Genomic DNA, 20,665 nt, shown 5'->3' with positions numbered 1-20,665 from the left:
TTGCTCCGTTTAGTATATCGGAGCTAAAAACAAGTTTGAGAAGCACTGATACAGAAAATACCCACATATTTCCCATCATTATTCTTGCCATTATTTTAGGCCAGGAGTTTTCTACCTAGTCACAGGACATACCAAGTCAATCTGGTTTTCAAGATATTCACAATAAATATGCTTGAGATAGATTTGCACTAGAGAATGACACGGGGACAAATTTTTCCCTATCCCTGCGGGAACTCGTTTTCCCGTCCCGGCAAGGTTTTTTTTTCCTGTCCCTGCCCCATGCCTCCAAGCTCTGTCCTCATCTGCACAAACCTCAAACACTTTAAAATCATAAGTGTTCAATGTTTGTGCGATTAAGGCAGAGCTTACAGGAATGGGGCAGGGACAGCGACAAAACTCAGATACTTGTACTGTTCTTTAGCTTTTGTGATTGACTTAGCCTCTATATGCTTGCCTTCCGTATATTACTGATTGGACTATATTTTGTTTTTGTTGAAATCTGACTGTGGCTATTTCATTGTTTGTATTCATTCACTGTGAATAAAGTACATAAACTCCCTCCCCCCCAAAAAATAAAACCAACTCACGGGGATGGGAACAGGAGGAAAGAGAGCAGCGGAGAGGTTAGGAGAAGCAAAAGGAGAGTCGGAGAAGGCAGAAAAAGGGGGCGGAGAGGAGCAGAGAAGGCAGGAGAAGCAGCAAAGGGAGCGGGTGGTAGCCTCGCCCACCCCCGACATCACAGCCGAGCTCCCCCATAAAAGGGGTCGAGCCAACGGCGCCCGGACGATCGGCGCGCGGCGAAGGCGAGCGGCAAAGGCGCTCACCTTAGCGAGAGCGCCTTTGCGAAGGGCCTCAAGAAGGGCATCAAGGAAGGGCTATCAACTTTAGCCGTCTCTCTAGCTAATTAGCCAATTGATTTCAGTCTTTCTTCAATCTCACCTCTTCCAAATCTTTCAACTCTCTTCTTTCTACCTAACCAACAAGCAACCAAACCCTTGCACTTAACAGGCGGTCCACACCAATCACTCTATCCCTAAACCATCTTAAACAGGCAGACCACACTATCCTCTAACATCCTCTAATCAGACTGACCTCACTAGCACAGTAACAAGCAGGCAAATCTAACCAACAATTAATTAACTACTCTATCCCTCTGACTAAGAACTAACTACTTCTATCCCTCCAACCTCAACACCTTCTGACCTACACCTAACAGCCCCTACCCCTTAAAAAAAAAAAAAAAAACATAAAATAAAATAAATTAAATAAAAAATTTTTCTTTATTTTTTAATGGCAGGCAGAACTAGAAGCAGCAAGACTTCAATCAAGACAGGCACTTCATTAGCCGGTAGTACCCAGGGGATGGCTACGGTCTTTGTACAGTCAGAAGGAAAGCCAGGACAGAGAGCGGAGGTCTCTGTACAGACCGAGGCCATCCCCTCAAAGATGTCTACAGTCTCCACACAGACGGAAGCAATAGTTCAGCCTGATGAAAGCCTTCTGCGAGAGCTGAGGAGCCTGAGAGAAGAGGTTCAACGCTTAAGAAGCATCCGTGACGACGAAACCTTCATCGATGGAGTCATACAGGAGCTGTCCCAGATCGTTGAACAAGAACCTGACAGGGCTATCCTAGAGACACCCAAAGCTTCAAAACCTACAAACTTGAAACCAACCATCGGTATTCAGGAAGTTACTGAGGACGCTGATTCCTGGCAGCTTGTGACTTCCTCCACAGGAAAACGCAGTAAACCTAATTCTGTTTCTTTCTCTCACATGCAGGGCAACTCCACATCGACACCTCAAATCACCCTTAAGAACAGATACCAGCTGCTTCAGGAAGATCCTGACAACGAGGTACAGGAGGTTGTTCAGCAGACGGTTCCAGTTCCGGAGTCAACAGATCGAACCACCCCTAAGAAGCGCAGGGTGGTAGTCATCGGGGATTCGCTACTAAGGGGCACCGAGGGACCAATTTGTAGACCACACCTGCAATCAAGAGAGGTCTGCTGTTTGCCAGGGGCCAGGATCTGGGATGTAACTGTTTGCCTGGACAGACTCATCAAGCCCAGAGACCACTTCCCCATGATTCTCATCCACGTCGGAACCAATGACACCGCCAGGAGCACCGCGGAGAGCATACCCGATGACTTCAGAGCCCTGGGTGAGAAGCTGAGGAGGATGGATGCACAGGTGGTCTTCTCCTCGATCCTCCCAATGAGGGGCAAGGGCAGGGCCAGGGAGGATCACATCCGGAGGGCGAACGACTGGCTGCGAGGATGGTGCAAGGAGATGAACTTTGGGTTCCTGCACCATGGAGAGGCACTGCAAGGATTACAGGGACCAGACGGGTTACACCTGACCAGAAGAGGGAAGAACGTCCTGGGACACCACTTAGCCCGCCTACTTCACAAGGCTTTAAACTAGGTAAGTTGGGGGAGGGTACTGGCACAAACAACCTACTTGACGAGCTAAGCTACCAATTTTTTCTTGAGACTGAAGTAAGGGAGACTAAAGAAAGTAAACACTATAATTCAGGGTCACATTATAATTCTGGGTCACATTGTTATGCTGGGGCTAAGGGGAGTATACATTGTAAATCTAGGTCTAAGGGGAGTTCAAATTGTAATTCTGGATCTAGGAGGGGTGCACACTGTGATTCTGGGACTAGGAGAAGTACACATTGTAATTCTGGGTCCAGCGACAGAATACACACTGCAAACTGTATTATAGGAAGTCAAGTTGCTCAAGAGGGAATACCCCCACAGGGTACACACAATTCTGAGTCTGGGTTAGGCATAAACTGTAGTTCTGGGTATGGGGAGTCCGGGAAAGGTGCACATTGCAGCTCTGGGTCTAGGAAGAGTACGAGACATGCAAATAATGCTAAAGGTGGCCTAGTTGCTATAGCAGGAATGTCCCCACTGAGACATAACAAACATACAACATGGAGGGCTATGTACGTCAACGCCCACAGTCTGGGAAACAAGATCCTGGAACTGGAAACAGAAATGATAAATGCCGACTTGGATGTGGTGGCGATATCTGAGACCTGGCTCATAGACTCCCACGGGTGGGACATGGTCATACCGGGTTACAACTTGCTTCGCCGGGACAGGGAGGGCAGAATGGGAGGAGGTGTAGCATTATATACTAAAGATGACATTAAAGTCACCAGAATCACAGATGTATGGTACACTGGGGAATCTCTTTGGGTAAATTTGGCCAGAGGGAAGGACAAATGCCTGTATCTTGGCGTAGTATACAGACCCCCAAGACAACAGGATGACCAAGATATGGAATTAATCGGAGATATAGAGAATATCACCTTGCGTGGGGGACACAGTATTGTTAGGTGACTTCAACATGCCTGATGTGGATTGGGTCACGCTTTCCTCTGCTTCATGCAGCAGCAGGAGGCTATTGAATTCCTTGAAGGGAGCAAGACTAAGGCAACTAGTGTTGGAACCAACAAGGGATCAGGCAATCCTAGACCTGATACCAATGGAGAAAGTGTCACAGAGGTCTCGGTGGGCGACACATTGGCCTCCAGCGACCACAACATGGTATGGTTCAATCTCAGAAAAAGTTTCACTAAATCTACCACACTGACCAAGGTCCTTAAATTCAAGGACACAAACTTCAAAGAAATGGGAGACTTCGTTCACCAGGTGCTACAAAGCCAAACAGAAACCGATAACGTGGAAGAAATGTGGTCAACTATGAAAGCCACCATACAGGAAGCAACAAACCGCTATGTTAAATCGGTAAGTAAACGGAGTACGAACAATAAGCCACAATGGTTCTCTACGGGGATCTCGGACCTCATCAAGGAGAAGAAAAAAGCATTCATCTCTTACAAACAATCAGGGAAACAGGACTCCATGGAAATCTATCTGACCAAGTCAAAAACAGTCAAAACAGCAGTTAGGGAGGCCAAATTCCGAATGGAGGAGTCTTTAGCAAGGAACATAAAGAGAGGAGATAAATCCTTTTTCAGGTATATCAGTGACAGGAACAAGAACTCAGGTGGGATAGTACGCCTCAGGAAACCAGGGGGAGACTATGCAGAAACGGACTCGGAGAAAGCCCAACTGTTAAATGAATACTTCTGCTCAGTCTTCACCCGCGAGGCGCCGGGACTTGGTCCTCAGCTGCAGACAAGGGTTGACTCAGCTGATCCATTTAGTAATTTCGAGTTTACGCCCAGCAGTGTCTACTGCGAGCTGTCAAAGCTCAAGGTTAACAAGGCAATGGGGCCTGACAACCTACACCCCAGGGTGCTCAGGGAGTTGTGTGATGTCTTGGCGGAACCGCTATCCGCACTCTTCAATCTCTCCCTTAGTACAGGTGACGTCCCATTGGACTGGAAAATGGCTAATGTCATTCCACTTCATAAGAAAGGCTCCAAGATGGAAACAGCAAACTACAGACCGGTGAGTCTCACATCAATAGTGAGCAAACTAATGGAAACTCTAATCAAACGCCAATTGGATACGATCATGAACGAGGAGAATCTACGTGATCCCCGTCAACATGGATTTACTAAGGGGAGATCCTGCCAATCCAACCTGATCGGCTTCTTTGACTGGGTGACGAGAAAGCTGGATGTTGGGGAGTCCCTGGACATCGTATACCTGGACTTCAGCAAAGCATTCGATAGCGTACCACACCGCAGGTTGCTGAGCAAAATGAGTTCTATAGGATTGGGCGACACGCTGACGAAATGGATTGGGAACTGGCTTGAGGGTAGGTTTCAGAGGGTAATGGTGAATGGCACCCCCTCCGAAACGACTCCGTCCTGGGCCCGATCCTGTTCAACATCTACATAAGAGACTTGGCAGAAGGTCTCCGAGGTAAAATAACATTATTCGCTGATGACGCCAAACTAAGCAATGTAGTGGCCAAGAGTACAACAGACAAAAACTCAATGCCCGACAACATGATGCACGACCTACTACTACTGGAGCGCTGGTCTAGGTCCTGGCAACTCAGCTTCAATGCCAAAAAATGCAAAGTCATGCACCTGGGCAGCCATAATCCATGCAAGACTTACACCCTAAATGGCGAGATCCTAACAAGAACTGAAACAGAGCGTGACCTAGGGGTGATCGTCAGTGAGGACATGAAGGCTGCCAATCAAGTGGAGCAAGCTTCCTCCAAAGCAAGGCAAATCATAGGTTGCATACGCAGGAGTTTCGTCAGCTGTAAGCCTGAAGTCATTATGCCATTGTATAGATCCATGGTGAGACCACACCTGGAGTACTGTGTGCAATTTTGGAGGCCGCATTACCGAAAAGATGTGCTGAGACTAGAGTCGGTGCAGAGACTGGCAACCTGGATGATCGCGGGTCTCAAGGATCTCCCTTACGAGGAAAGGCTGGATAAGTTACAGCTCTACTCACTCGAGGAACGCAGAGAGAGGGGAGACATGATGATCGAGACGTTCAAGTATCTCACGGGTCGCATCGAAGTGGAAGAAGATATCTTCCTTCTCAAGGATCCCACGGCAACCAGGGGGCACCCGTGGAAAATCAGGGGAGGGAAACTGCACAGTGACACCAGGAAATTCTTTTTCACTGAGAGAGTGGTTGACCGCTGGAATAATCTTCCACTTCAGGTCACTGAGGCCAGCAGCGTGCCTGATTTTAAGGCCAAATGGGATATATACGTGGGATCTATTCACTGAGTTAGGTGGGGAAGGGTCATTGCGGTGGGCAGACTGGATGGGCCGTGGCCCTTATCTGCCGTCTATTTCTATGTTTCTATGTAAATGTGTCCCCATGTCATTCCCTAATTTGAGTGGTGACAGGAATCCTATGGGACTCAGATAAGTTGGACCGTGTTCAGGGTCTCAATTTTTCAACGAGTTTTGCATTTCCAAACCAATCATCTAAGTTATTAACTAGGCAGTTTGAGGATTTAAAGCGCTCGTCCTTTTTCCCTCTTTGAACTCACACTGAGTGTCTTTTCAGCAAACATTCTTGTCATTTTGATCATATATTTGAAAATAAAATAATTAAGACACAATGATGTACGGGGCAGGGCTTATTTAGACTTTTAGGGCTTTTAGGGCGCTAGCATTTTTAGCACACGCAGGAAATTACTGCACGTTACACCGCGCACTATGCTTCTAGAACTAACGCCAGCTCAACGCTGGCATTAAAGTCTAACATGCGTGGCAATGTAGCACGCGCTATTCCGGGCGTTAAAGCTCTAGCTTACCATAGTAAAAGGAGCCCTTAGTCGTGCTTGACACCTATGAGTTTCCTGCCCGGGGTTAAACAAACCAAGAAATATGGGTTGGTTTTGCCCGTACTGATGTCTTATTAGTAACATCTGCTACAAATTTAGACGCTGGTGTTTGTTCTCAGCGGGATTTAAAGTTTATTGGCAATTGTTTTTGGTTAAAGTTATTAGTTTGCGAATGCTTCAGAGTCTTCATTGGCTCCCGGTTTATTTTAGAATTCAATTTAAATGCGTTTGTATTTCTTTTAAAATTCTACATGATATCTTTAATCCTCTTATTCCTTTATTTTGGAACGTTTACTGATTCTCCTTTGCAAGAGGTATCCAACAATTTAAACTCTCCCTTCCTTCATAAAAAGAGACTAAAGGAGTCAAGATCTTTAGTCAATCTTTGGTCTTTAAACTCTCTCAACTCTGGAATGATCTCCCCTTTTTTTAAGGAGTTCCAGTTCATTTCAATTTTTCCATAAATCTTTAAAAATTACTCTCTTTGCCAAACATTTTGAAAATTAATTCTTTTGAAATTTTGCTATTATCTTCTATTTAATCATTCCCTGTTTATTTAATTGCTGTAAATCGAGTCGAGCCTTCTCAGAATGATGACTCGGTATACAAAGTTAAGCTTTAGTTTAGTTTAGTATTTTTGGCATATTATAGGTTTTCTTTTAGCCTATTCTCTAATTTACACACAATGGAGGCAGCACAAGCAAATTAACCTCATGCATATTCACTGTGGGTATTCTGAAAACCTGACTAGCTGGAGGTGTCTCAAAGACTGCATTGAAAGCCTCCCTAAAGTTGCTTCCTTTAGGCTAGATAGCTCAGCATTTTCTGGAAAAAAAAAATATCTAGCAGTAACTGGGCTTATTTTCTTTCTATTTCACCTTCTCTTCATTCCTCCTGTTCATTCACTATCTAGATCAATAATCTATTTCATCCCCCTTACCAGTTGTTCACAATTTGGATATTACTTTTAATTGAGATCTCTCATTTAAACTGCACATCGCACCTGCTCCTAAATTATCGAGTTCCATCTGTTCAACACCCACTGAATGTGCCAACTTTTTAGCTACGTCTGCTCAATAAGTATAGCTCTTTTCTTGTTTAGCTCTTATCTTATTATTGAAATTTCATAATTCTGCCTTAAGAGATGTATGTATAGTCCACAAGAGAGAAGGAAGGTAGGGGAGGAGAGAGGGAGGCAACAATTGAAAACAATTGCAAAGACGTAAAAATGTACAGTATACGTCAGTGTCCTGCAAACTTTCTCGAGCTGCGGCACACTAAAAGGTAGTGGCTGAAGCTCGAGGCAACCGGAAGCGTATGCGTGAAATCAACACATCAACGTCCACACATTCACGAAGGCCCTTCAGATGGGCCAGTGTGTGTGTGTTTGGGGGAGGTGCCAGCAGGGAACAGGGCCGGAGAAGAGAGGTGCCGGTGCCAGCTGATTGCCTACAGGACATGTCTCTCGCCGCAAGAGGAATGTCCTGTAGACAGTCAGCTGGCGCCTGTGCCTCTTCTCCTTCCCAGTGTGTCGCAGCACACCTGAAATCTCAGGAAGCACACTAGTGTGCCACGGCACACAGTTTGTGATATACTGGTATACATTTTTTCAATTAAACAGAAACACTAGAAGAGGTTGTGATATGAAGCTCAAATGGAGTAGATACGGGAATAGTTTTTTTAGTCTGTACAGCGTGCACTCTGATTGGCTGACAGAAGTTTATAACGCAGAGATGCCATGCTTGTTTTCAGTGACGGGAGAAGAGTAAAGAGCGCATAACAGTGAGTAGACCTTGAGCTATTTGTCTCTGGACATTTATAAGGACGTAAGAATAGCCTTACTGGGTCAGACCAATGGTCCATCTAGCCCAGTAGCCCATTCTCATGGTTGTCAATCCAGGTCCCTAGTTCCTGGCCAAAACCCAAGGAGTAGCAATATTCCATCCAGGGCAAGCAGTGGCATCCCCCATGTCTTTCTCAATCACAGACTATGGGCTTTTCCTCTAGGAACTTGTCCAAACCCTTCTTAAAACCAGCTACACTATCCGCTCTTACCACAACCTCTGGCAACGTGTTCCAGAGCTTAACTATTCTCTTCCCTCCCCCCCAGCAAAGATATATTTAACACAATGTGACACATTCAGACATTAGCAACAGCTGGCAGATGTTTCTGTAATTAGCAGTTGATTTTTAAAAAAAATATATATATTTCCGCTTAGAACCGCAAGGCACAGGCGGAATAGAAATCACAAATGTAATGTATATTACCAATGATGAGGACAGATTGGAAATACTGTAAGTAGTCCATTCAAAAGATGTAGAAATGAAAGCCTTTTGTGCAATATTCAGCATCAATAGTTCCTCAAATTGACAAAAGATTAAAATGAGATCTCTGCCAGACCAAAATTCTGGCCATCCTTTGTGGCCCAGCTGATGCAGTAGTGGAGCAGTATCTGTTCCAGGAGCTCCTTTTCATCCCCAAACTCCAACTTCTCTATTCTGGTATCATTTTGTGGCAGACTGCAGTAACCGTTCATCATGTCCAGGGCAGTGGCATTTTCCCATCGATTGGACCGCAACCTCTCTCTCCGAGACTCCAAGGATTGGCAAATTCAACACCAGCTAGTTGACACTGCCGCCTTTGCAAGTTCTCCACCATGATTTGCCCAAAACTATCATCCATATTCACCTGCTCATAATTGATGAGCATGGCTGTGTGGAATTTGTATGCTGCCCATTTTATCAGGTTTGCCGACTGCTCTGGGCTCATGTACACCAGCACACACTGCAACCAGCACAGTTGGCAATTGTGTCTCTAGATTAAACTTCCTTAGTTTTTCCTCAAGGTCTGGCAAGTTCCTCAAGTCTGCTCCAATAATGCAGAATCGGCAGGAGTCTAAAGAGTGAGAATCTAGTAAAAGTGATTGACCAGAATGAGTGTCCATAATTGGCTTTGGTAAAGGGGGCTTGGATTTAATACGGTGTATCTTCCTGGAAACTATCATGGGAAAAACAACTTCAAAATATTTTCTTGGGAGACGGCTTTCATCCTTTAATCTCCAGAATGTGGTATCAAGACCAGCACCCAGGCTTATTACTTGACAGTTGCACCCTGTCCTCTCCAAAAAAGCTGATTCACTGCTGATACACGAGCAAAGTATCCTCTGCTGATTGCCGGTGCCTTCCTTTCATTGGCCTGTCTGACAAAATGCCCAGTAACCAATATTTACTGCAAATAGATGGAGGTGTCGTCGCAGGTGCCTCGCACAGCTTCATTGGACATGTCAACACAGTGAGGCTCCCTGGCGGACATTGGCGCTCCCTCACCACAGCGAAACGAGCAGGAACGCTTCCACCCCGCCCCACACAACCTGCCAGCTTAACTATTCTCTGAGTGAAAAATTTAAGACTTTTGCATATCTAGTCTGTATATTGTCTTTTAGATTAAGCATCACTAAAGTCTAGCAGAACTGAAGAAGTGGTTTCTCCCACGAAACGTCGACTGTATAAAGAAGGACCGGTGTTATTTTCTTGTTTTCCTGATATTAAAATTCTTTTTCTCCTTTTGAATTAAACATATTGTGACAAACCAAGCCCCCGTGCTGGCTTTGCACCTAGAGCTGCCAAGAAGATCCTGTGCAGATGAGCTGACCAGATCAGCTCTAGTGAGCAACTTGACTTCCCTTGTCCATGTTGTAAGTACAGTGGTAATCTGGATCAGGTTGGTTATGAAACACAGCATTTGGACCCTGTTAGTACACCAGATAGGGCAGCTAAAGCCAAGGTGGCTATGCCTGTAAGATTAAGGCAAAGCAGACAGGGGAAGCTTGAGCTGAGGCAGCCTGCAATGAAACCAAAGCCCATCCCCCTCTACAGGCTGAAGGGGAGTAGCTTTGGGCTGGTTAAAGGCAGGCTGAATGAAGCAGTAAGGGGAGTGGAGAGTGACGTGGCAGAAACACTCCAGTAGGATGAAGCAAGGCACGAGCCTTGGAGAGAGCAGGAAGACTCTGAGGTATTAGATTGGCCCATGCAGGAAGTAGAAGAAAGTTGCTCTACTTGCAACTTTCATGTTCCAGAGGATTTGATGGAAGTGGAAATCCAGGTAGCCTGCCCTACCTCAGAGGTCCAAGCAGAGCTCATGGAAATTAACTGAGGCAGTGAGTAGCTGTGAGACAGCTGGTGTTTTTTTTTCCTTTCAATGTATGCTTTGTGTTTTGGTGGATTTTATTGCTGGCTAAGAATTAGGTACTTATCTGGATTTTTACAATCTGCTAACTGTATGTTTAGTTTAAGCCAAAAGGCATTAAGACAGAGTGAATGTATTTGTATGCTGAAAACTCACTGTGTTTGCCATGGTAAAGAAGTAATCACAGAATCCTGTTCAGCTGTGCTGCCTACCAATATGTGCTACAGTGGAAAGAGAGCCTTAGGCAGAGTTTCCCTACTGTTTGGTACCTCAGAGAAAAAAAATGTTCAAAACTGTCTGCTGCTGGGGATTATATCACTCATATATGCACTGTCCTGTGAATACCTTGCTCCTGTCTATAAATGAACTGTCACAGAAAAGAAGTTTTGTTTCTGGCAAGCAAGTGTAATTTGAAGACTGAGCCACAGTGGATGGTCTCAGGCAAGACAAGGGTTATGTGGGGTTGGGGTTTTTTTCCTTTTCAAAAATACGCTTGGTTGTAACTCTCTGCAATCAGGACTGAGGTCTATGTCTTCATGCAAAAAGTTCAATGCTAATGAATCACCATTGTACTGCTGGACTAGAGCTGGATTTGAACTGTACTCTCTGTATTGTTTGCCAGCGACATATGTTTTTCTTTTGACTTTCTTTTGTTTTTTTTGTTGTGAAAAGCTGAATGTGTTTTACTCTATGCTATACCCTTTTGACCAATGAGGTCAGAATAAAGACCATTCTTGATTTTGAGAAATTCTGCCTGAGTTTGGTATTTGAATGGTTGAAGCCAGTAATTACCTTTACTCCCGGGCCTAGGCAGTTACCTAGGGCCAAGTGGAAGACTTGAAGATACCCCTGATTGTAGGGGGACATGCCAGATCATAGTTTTTGTCACTTTTCAACTCCGCTCTGAGGACTGTTTGTGACAATACCTTATTAACAAAAGTTTTTTTATGCCAATGATGTCAGTGTTGGGGTAGAGTTGTAAGTGATGGGCTCACCCAAGACCCGAGGCTTTTTCTTTCGTCTGTAAAGGGTGCTTGATTGTATTGATTAAGTGGAGAGTTATTAGATTTTTTTTTTGTTAATGGATTAATTTCCTCCATGCCTCACTTTTTTGGAACTTTGTTGTAGATACAGGAATAACATAAAATAAACTACTTCATAGAAAAGGTGGATGAAAAATGAAACTTCCACCCAAGGAGGCCATGGGAGGGAGTCAGTCATCATATAATGGTGACACTCAGTAGATATAAGGTTCATGAGTACAGGAGTTCAGCTGTTGCCAGGGCCAGTTCAAGGGTATTAGACACTCTAGGTGAAGCTTCAACCCCATGCCCCACCAGGAATGTCTCAAAGCCCTACCGATCCCCACTACAGTTACAGGATGTCCCCTTACTCTTTCTTTGCCTCCCTAGTTTGCCAGCATCTCTCTTTCTCCTCTTACCTCTCTTCCTGTAACTTGCATCTCCTCCTCCTCCTCGTCTCTTCCTTATGGCCAGCTCTCATCTTTCCTTTCCTTCTTTACTTCCCCCTCCAGTTGGCTAGCATCTCCCATTCCCCTCTCTATTCCTGACCAGCATCCCTCTTCCCCTCCATCTCCCCCAGTTCAATCTCATTTCATAAAATTGTGGAGCACGTACACAAACATGATTTAATGGGTCAGAATCAGCATGGGTTCAGCCAAGGGAGGTCTTGCCTCACCAATTTGCTTGACTTCTCTGAAAGAGTGAATAAACATGTGGCTAAAGGTGAGCCGGTTGATATAGTGCAATGGTCTTCGCTAATTTTTGAGCGGATGCCACATTGTATTCAAATGAGCTGAAGGAGAGCTGCCAAGTATTTGCCTACACAGGATTGCAACACTGCTGACCAGCTTGTATCAGTGACATTCATTCTCACTAGCCTACATCTCGCTCACCTTGCATCACAACTCTCTACCAAACCTTCTCCACCCTGTACCTGCAGTCTCTCTGCCTCAAATTCCATGCTCAACTCATTTATTCTCAATCCCCAACTTGTAATAAAACCAAGAGTATGTATTAATGCATATTTTATTTGAAGATTAAAACAACATTTAACAAGTATTTAACATGGTACTGGAATAAAAATCTTCATATAACAACATGTGATACAGATGGAAAAAAAAGAACCACAAAATAATCAATATTTGCAAACATTTCAGCTCCCATTAACAAACTGCAAAGCACACCATCAACAAATCAAAATGCCAAAAGTTTTTTTTTTCTTTTATAGTTGTGCTCATAAGTTTATATATCTCTCTCCACTATATCACCCAGAGCAAGGAACTGTCTCCCTATCCCCCATCCCCAGAGCAAGCATCTCTCTCCCCTATAACCCCCTCCCCTGATCAAGCAACCCTCTCTCTGTGGAGGAGGAACCACCAGGATGGGAGAGATAGGAAGAAAACCAGGAGAGATCAGAACCCTGGAATCCCAATGAGGACAGTGTATGAAGGAGTAGGCTGTGAGCAGCAGTATCAAAGGCAGCAGACAGATCGAGAAGGATGAGGAGTAGAGGCCTTTGTTTCCGGCCAAGAACAGGTCACTGGAAACTTTAGTAAGGGCAGTCCATGGAAAGCAGTGGGCGAAAGCCTGACTGATGTGGATCCAGAATAGCTTGGGAGGAGAGCAAGTCCAGGCAACGGTGGTGAACAGAATGTTCAAGTAACTAATTCCTAAACTAATGTTTAGGATATCCAAAATAAATAATCATTAGTTATACTGTATTTGCAAGTTATAAAAGAGTGGGGATGGAACTGTACACATCAACCAGAGATAAAATGAGTGAACAAGTATTTATTGATTACAAAGTTGATAAAACCGTCTTTCATCAGGTATTGAGTCCAGTTTTTATTGCAGACCTAATATGTTCCATGTTTTGGCATGAAAGACAAAGAGCTGATGCAGTGACGATTCATCCATGGAGGAACTCTATTTTTCTGGCACTGCTCCGGAAAATGGTTTCTATGCTGGGTTATCCGGGGCTAGGAGTTGCTTTCCAGAGGGATTGTCTCTTTAGAGCTCATAAACTCACACTTAGAATTCACAATAATTTTTAACTACTGGTTGTTCTCTTGAGTTTGATGGGTTAGCCTTCCGGTTATTTATTACTTATTATCTTTTTAAGTACCAATTATTTGGATTTTTTATTTATTTTTTTCTTGCTTTATACTATACTAGCTGATGCCCCGGCGTTGCACGGGTATTTAATTATAGAAATAACAATGTAAACGGATTTAAATAAAGATACTTTATAGTGGTGAATGAAATAATTTTGTTACAGCTTTATAAAAAGTAAAATATTCAAAGTATAATGTGAAATATTTGACAAAATGAATACAATTCAACTAACACAAAAATTGATTATAAACAACATTTTTACTTTCACCTCCAGGAGCAAGAACATATACATTCTTGGGTGAACCCCCCCTTCCCACGTGTGCAGGTGGGGCCGCGAGACCCCCAGAACATATCACCCCAGGTAGTGAGGGATCTGCATACCAAGTTTCGTTCAAATCGGTCCCACAGCTTCTTACATTTTTTCCATTGACTTGAATGGGTGAAATCTGATTTTCTGTTTGTAGCTCCGCCCACGTGTGCAGGTGGGCTGCGAGACCCCCAGAACATATCACCCCAGGTAGTGAGGGATCTGCATACCAAGTTTCGTTCAAATCGGTCACACAGCTTTGTACATTTTTTCCAATGACTTGAATGGGTGAAATCTGATTTTCTGTTTGTAGCTCCGCCCACGTGTGCAGGTGGGCCGCGAGACCCCCAGAACATATCACCCCAGGTAGTGAGGGATCTGCATACCAAATTTCGTTCAAATCGGTCCCACAGCTTCTTACATTTTTTCCATTGACTTGAATGGGTGAAATCTGATTTTCTGTTTTGTAGCTCCGCCCACGTGTGCAGGTGGGTCGTGAGACCCCCAGAACATATCACTCCCGGTAGTGAGGGATCTGCATACCAATTTTCGTTCAAATCGGTCCCACAGCTTTTTACATTTTTTCCATTGACTTGAATGGGTGAAATCTGATTTTCTGTTTGTAGCTCCGCCCATGTTGTGCATGTGGGCCGCAAGACCCCCAGAACATATCACCCCCGGTAGTGAGGGATCTGCATACCAATTTTCGTTCAAATCGGTCCCACAGCGTTTTACATTTTTCATTGACATGAATGGGTGAAATCTGATTTTCTGTTTGTAGCTCCGCCCACGTGTGGCAGCAGGGCCGCAAGACCCCAGAACATATCACCCCAGGTAGTGAGGGATCTGCATACCAAGTTTCGTTCAAATTGGTCAAGACGTTTTGAATTACTGTGAGAATGCAGCTTTTTACATTTTTTCCATTGACATGAATGGTGAAATGTGATTTTCTGTTTGTAGCTCCGCCCACGTGTGCAGGAGGGCCGCGAGACCCCCAGAACATATCACCCCAGGTAGTGAGGGATCTGTATACCAAGTTTCGTTCAAATCGGTCAAGGCCGTTTGTGAATTACTGTGAGAATGGCAGCTTTTTACATTTTTTCCATTGACATGAATGGGTGAAATCTGATTTTCTGTTTGTAGCTCCGCCCACATGTGCAGGTGGGCCGCGAGACCCCCAGAACATATCACCCCAGGTAGTGAGGGATCTGCATACCAAGTTTCGTCCAAATTGGTCACAGTGAGAATGGCAGCTTTTTACATTTTTTCCATTGACATGAATGGGTGAAATCTGATGTTCTGTTTGTAGCTCCGCCCACATGTGCAGGTGGGCCACGAGACCCCCAGAACATATCACCCTAGGTAGTTGGAATTACTGTGAGAATGGCAGTTTTTTACATTTTTTCCATTGACATGAATGGGTGAAATCTGATTTTCTGTTTGTAGCTCCGCCCATGTGTGCAGGTGGGCCGCGAGACCCCCAGAACATATCACCCCAGGTAGTGAGGGATCAGCATACCAAGTTTAGTTCAAATCGGTCCCACAGCTTTTTACATTTTTCCCCATTGACTTGAATGGGTGAAATCTGAAGTTATGTTTGTAGCTCCGCCCACGTGTGCAGTTGGGCCGCGAGACCCTCAGAACATATCATCCCAGGTAGTGAGGGATCCGCATACCAAGTTTCGTTCAAATCGGGCAAGCCGGTTTTGCGGAGGGCAGTTTTTTACATTTTTTCCATTGACATGAATGGGTGAAATCTGATTTTATGTTTGTAGCTCCGCCCACATGTGCAGGTGGGGCCGTGAGACCCCAGAACATATCACCCCAGGTAGTGAGGGATCCGCATACCAAGTTTCGTTCAAATCGGGCAAGTCGGTTTTGGCGGAGGCAGTTTTTTACATTTTTTCCATTGACATGAATGGGTGAAATCTGATATTTATGTTTGTAGCTCCGCCCACATGTGCAGGGTGGGCCGTGAGACCTCCCAGAACATATCACCCCAGGTAGTGAGGGATCCGCATACCAAGTTTCGTTCAATCGGGCAAGCCGGTTTTGCGGAGGCAGTTTTTACATTTTTTCCATTGACATGAATGGGTGAAATCTGATTTTCTGTTTGTAGCTCCGCCCAGGTGTGCAGGTTGGCCGCGATACCCCCAGAACAAATCACCCAGGTAGTGAGGGATCTGCATACCAAGTTTCGTTCAAATCGGGCAAGCCGTTTTTGCGCTGGCAGCTGTTTTACATTTTTTCCATTGACATGAATGGGTGAAATCTGATTTTTATGTTTGTAGCCTCCGCCCACCATGTGTCAGGTGGGCAGTGAGACCCCCCAGAACATATCAACCCCAGGTAGTGAGGGATCGGCATACCAAGTTTCGTTCAAATCGGGCAAGCCCGGTTTTTTGCGTTGGCAGCTCTTTACATTTTTCATTGCATGAATGGTGAAATCCGATTATCTGTTTTGTAGCTCCGCCCACGTGTGCAGGTGGGCCCGCGAGACCCCCAGAACATATCAATCCCGGTAGTGAGGGATCTGCATACCAAGTTTCGTTCAAATCGGTCAAGCCGTTTTTTGCGTGATCGCGGCACATACATACATACATCCGATTTTATATATATAGATTTGCAATATTAGGGGCTCTGTTTACTAAGCTGTGATAGCGGTTTTAGCGTGCGCATAGCGTGCACAGAATTACCCCGCGTACTAGATGCTTACGCCAGCGTTGAGCTGGCATTAGTTCTAGCCACGTAGCGCGCGTTTAGCATGCGCTAAAATTCTGCACGCACTAAAAACGGTATCGCAGCTTAGTAAAAGGAGCCCTAGGTTTCAGTCTCATACAAATTTGCATTTTTCAGTTGTCATGAAAACCAGACTTGGTTGTCAGGCGTCCCAACAATCAAGTTCAGGAAACTGTGCTCTAAGTACTCTTTCTCTCTTTTGGTTTAAATTTACAATGCTGCTAATACTATCTATACAATCTCACTGCCATATATTTGATATAAGTCTGTATACTTTTCAATATTCAATTTTCCAGTTTAGTACTGTATCACACTGAGGTATGTAAACGTCAATTATATTTTATCTCCTAGATCAACTTCTTGCATAGTGCTCATAAATATCATTTCACTTGTGAATAGTTGTTGCCCTTATACGTTTCCAAAGTACAGATCTTTGCCAAGTGCATTTCCATACAGATAAATGTCATCTTGAACCTATTCACCAATTCCCTGTCTAGATCTGTCTCATAGGTTGTCAGTATTATAGAGGATATTATCTTACTTGGAGGGGGAGTAGGAGAGAGAGCTATGTACTAATGTGCATTGGCATTATCCATTAATGTGGATTAATGCAATATTTAAAAGAGAAAATATAATAAAAGTAGGAGATAGCCAATGAAAAAAGGAAAAAAAATAAAAGGAAACCTTGGCGTCAAACCAAAGCATGGCACCATGTCAAGTCCTTCATCTGAATTCTCACTGTCTTTGAGAATTTGTTTTATGCAGACCTGTTGGTCTATGTTTTCATTCTTTGATGCGAAGGTTTCCTTTTTTTTCACTTATTGTTACAATGATCAGTATAGACTTGTGGTTAGCTGCACTTATGACAGCTCAGTGCTGAAACGAGGGGGAGGAGGGGGGGTGAAAAGATAATGATACTACTGTACATCCGCAAAAGAAATCTACTGTAGGGGTGTTTAATTTTCAAAAGGGCGACTATGATAAAATGAAGAAAATGGTTAAAACAAAGCCAAAAGGATCAGTTGCAAAGGTTAGGACTGTAAACCGGGCGTGGATGTTGTTTAAAAATGCCATTGTGGAGGCCCAGACCAGATGCATTTCACGTATCAGCAAAGGTGGAAAGAAGAGGAAATGAGAGCCGACGTGAAAGAAGCTACTAGAGCCATAAAAATATCCTTTAAAGAATGGAAAAAGGATCTGAATGAAGAAAATAAGAAGAAACTCAAACACTGGCAAGTTAGATGCAAAGCAATGATAAAGACAGCTAAGAAAGAATATGAAGAGAAACTTGCAAAAGAGGCAAAAACTCACAACAATTTTTTTACATACATCAGAAACAGAAAACCTGTGAGACCTGTGTGGGACCGTTGGATGATCAAGGAGCATAAGGGGCGCTCAGGGAGGTTAAGGCCATAGCGGAAAGACTGAATGAATTATTTGCTTCAGTCTTTACGGAAGAAGATGTAAGAGATCTATCTGAACCGGAAATGGTTTTCAAGGGTGATGATGCGGAGGAACTGAAAGAAATCTTGGTGAATCTGGAAGCTGTACTAAGCCAAATTGACAAGTTAAAAAGTATTAACTCACCAGAACCGGATGGAATACATCCCAGGGTACTAACAGAATTCAAACATGAAATTGCTGACCTGCTGTTAGTGATCTGTAACCTGTAGCTAAAATCATCTGAAGTACCTGAAGACTGGAGAGTGGCTAATGTTATGCTGATTTTTAAAAAGGGGCTCCAGGGGAGATCTGGGAAATTACAGACCGATAAGCCTCACTTCAGTGCCAGGCAAAATGGTAGAAACAATTATAAAAAAATAAAATTGTGGAACATGTAGAAAACATGATTTAATGAGACGGAGTCAGCATGGGTTCAGCCGAGGGAGATCACCAATTTGCTTGACTACTTTGAAGGTGTGAATAAAGATGTTGATAAAGGGGAGCTGGTCGATATAGTGTATCTAGATTTTCAGAAAGCTTTTGATAAAGTTCTTCATGAGAGGCTCCTGAGAAAATTAAAGTTTCATGGGATAAGTGGCAAAGTTCAGTTGTGAATTAGGAATTGGTTATCGGATAGAAAACAGAGGATAGGGTTAAATGATAATTTTTCTCAATGGAGGAGAGTAAACAGTGGAGTGCCACAGGGTCTGTACTGGGACTGGTGCTATTTAACTTATTTATAAATGACCTGGAAATTGGACGACGAGTGAGGTGATTAAATTTGCAGATGATATTAAACTATTCAAAGTTGTTAAAATGCATGCGGCTTGTGAAAAATTGCAGGTGGACCTTAGGAAATTGGAAGACTGGGCATCCAAATGGCAGATGAAATTTAATGTGAACACATGCAAAGTGATGCACATTGGAATAATATGAATCACAGTTACCAGATGCTAGGGTCCACCTTGAGGATTAGCGCCCACGAAAAGGATCTGAGTATCATTGTAGATAATAAGATGAAATCTTACGTCCAATGTGTGGCGGCGGTTAAAAAAGCGAACAGGATGCTAGGAATTATTTTAAAAGGCAAGGTTAACAAGACTAAGAATGTTATAATGCCCCTGTATCGCTCCTTGATGTGACCTCATCTGGAGCATTGTGTTCAATTCTGGTCTCCTTATATCAAAAAAGATATAGTGGCACTAGAAAAGGTTAAAAGAAGAGCGACCAAGATGGTAAAGGGGATGGAACTCCTCTCATATGAGGAAAGCCTAAAACAGTTAGGGCTCTTCAACTTGGAAAAGAGATGGCTGAGGGGAGATATGATTGAAGTCTACAAAATCCTGAGTGGAGTAGAATGGGTACAAGTGGATCAATTTTTTACTCTGCCAAAAATTACTAAGACTAGGGGACACTCAATGAAGTTATAGGGAAATACTTTTAAAACCAATAGGAGGAAATTTTTTTTCACTCAAAGAATAGTTAAGCATTGCCAGAGGATGTGGTAAGAGTGGATAGCATAGCTGGTTTTAAGAAGGGTTTGGACAAGTTCCTGGAAGAAAAGGCCATAGTCTGTTATTGAGAAAGACATGGGGAAGCTACTGCTTGCCCTGGATCGGTAGCATGGAATATTGCTTCACCTTGGGTTTTGGCCAGGTACTAGTGACCTGGATTGGCCACCTTGAGAACGGGCTACTGGGCTTGATGGACCATTGGTCTGACCCAGTAAGGCTATTCTTATAAAAACCTGTTTTAACTGAGGGTATTTTGATTGTTTTCTTCTTTGACCTGCAAGAACAAAAATGGGAAATTTTTGCATCTACAGTTATTATTGAATTGATGCCTTTTATACTAGGCTTGCAAATTACAAACGTTGTAAGTGTGCTATTTAATACACCTGCCTACAGTCGTACTTTTAGGACCCCTATTTCGCATACACTACTGTAGTTAAGGAACTTTAATGGAGTATGGTTTCCTATTAACTTTTCTTTCACGGTAGCCCTTTATTTGGTGACGGGATAATTGCGCGCGAGACACCAGCGCGCCGACAATTCAGCACAAGACAGAAGCGCGCTGCCGAAAGCTGCTGAAAAAGTTATTTTTTTATGAGTTCCGACGGGGGTTGTGGGGGGAACCCCCCCCACTTTAATGCATAGTGTTTGCGCTGCCGTTGGGGGGGGGGGCCATTGGGGAACAACCCCCCACATTATAGACAAAATGGAACTTTTCCTGAAAAAAATCAGAAACTGTTCTGTTTTCTCTATAATGTGGTGAGTTGCACCCCTCCCAACGGCAGCACAAACACTATGCATTAAAGTGTGTGTGTGTGTAGGGGGGGGTTTCCCCCACACACACTCCCCGTCGGAGCTCTTAAAAAATACATTTTTCGGCGGCTTTCGGTGGTGCGCTTCTGTCTTGCGCTGAATTGTCAGTGCTGGATTGTCGGCGCGCTGGTGTCTTGCGCGCCACTGACTATGAACCCTTTATTTGGCATTGTTGCTCAGAAGCAAAATGTATCTTCTATGGCTCTTGTGGGAGATCTGCATCTCCAAATGCCCGTTTACTTGGCACTGTTGCTCTCGTTCAATATCAAGTTAAGTA

The 20,665-nt window shown here is 43.9% G+C and overlaps 1 protein-coding gene and 1 pseudogene across 6 annotated transcripts in view; both read right to left on the bottom strand.

Moving 5' to 3' along the window:
• Positions 1-20,665, bottom strand: part of SAMD12 (sterile alpha motif domain containing 12) — a 655,615-nt gene that overhangs the window by 449,506 nt on the left and 185,444 nt on the right. The gene's annotated exons all lie outside the window — the stretch shown is intronic.
• LOC117355601 lies at positions 8,631-9,565 on the bottom strand (annotated as a pseudogene).

The sequence above is a fragment of the Geotrypetes seraphini genome, chromosome 2, assembly GCF_902459505.1.
Source record: "Geotrypetes seraphini chromosome 2, aGeoSer1.1, whole genome shotgun sequence".
Taxonomy (NCBI): Eukaryota; Metazoa; Chordata; class Amphibia; order Gymnophiona; family Dermophiidae; genus Geotrypetes; species Geotrypetes seraphini.
The sequence above is the reverse complement of the archived record's forward strand: the minus strand, read 5'-3'. Positions and strand labels throughout refer to the sequence as shown.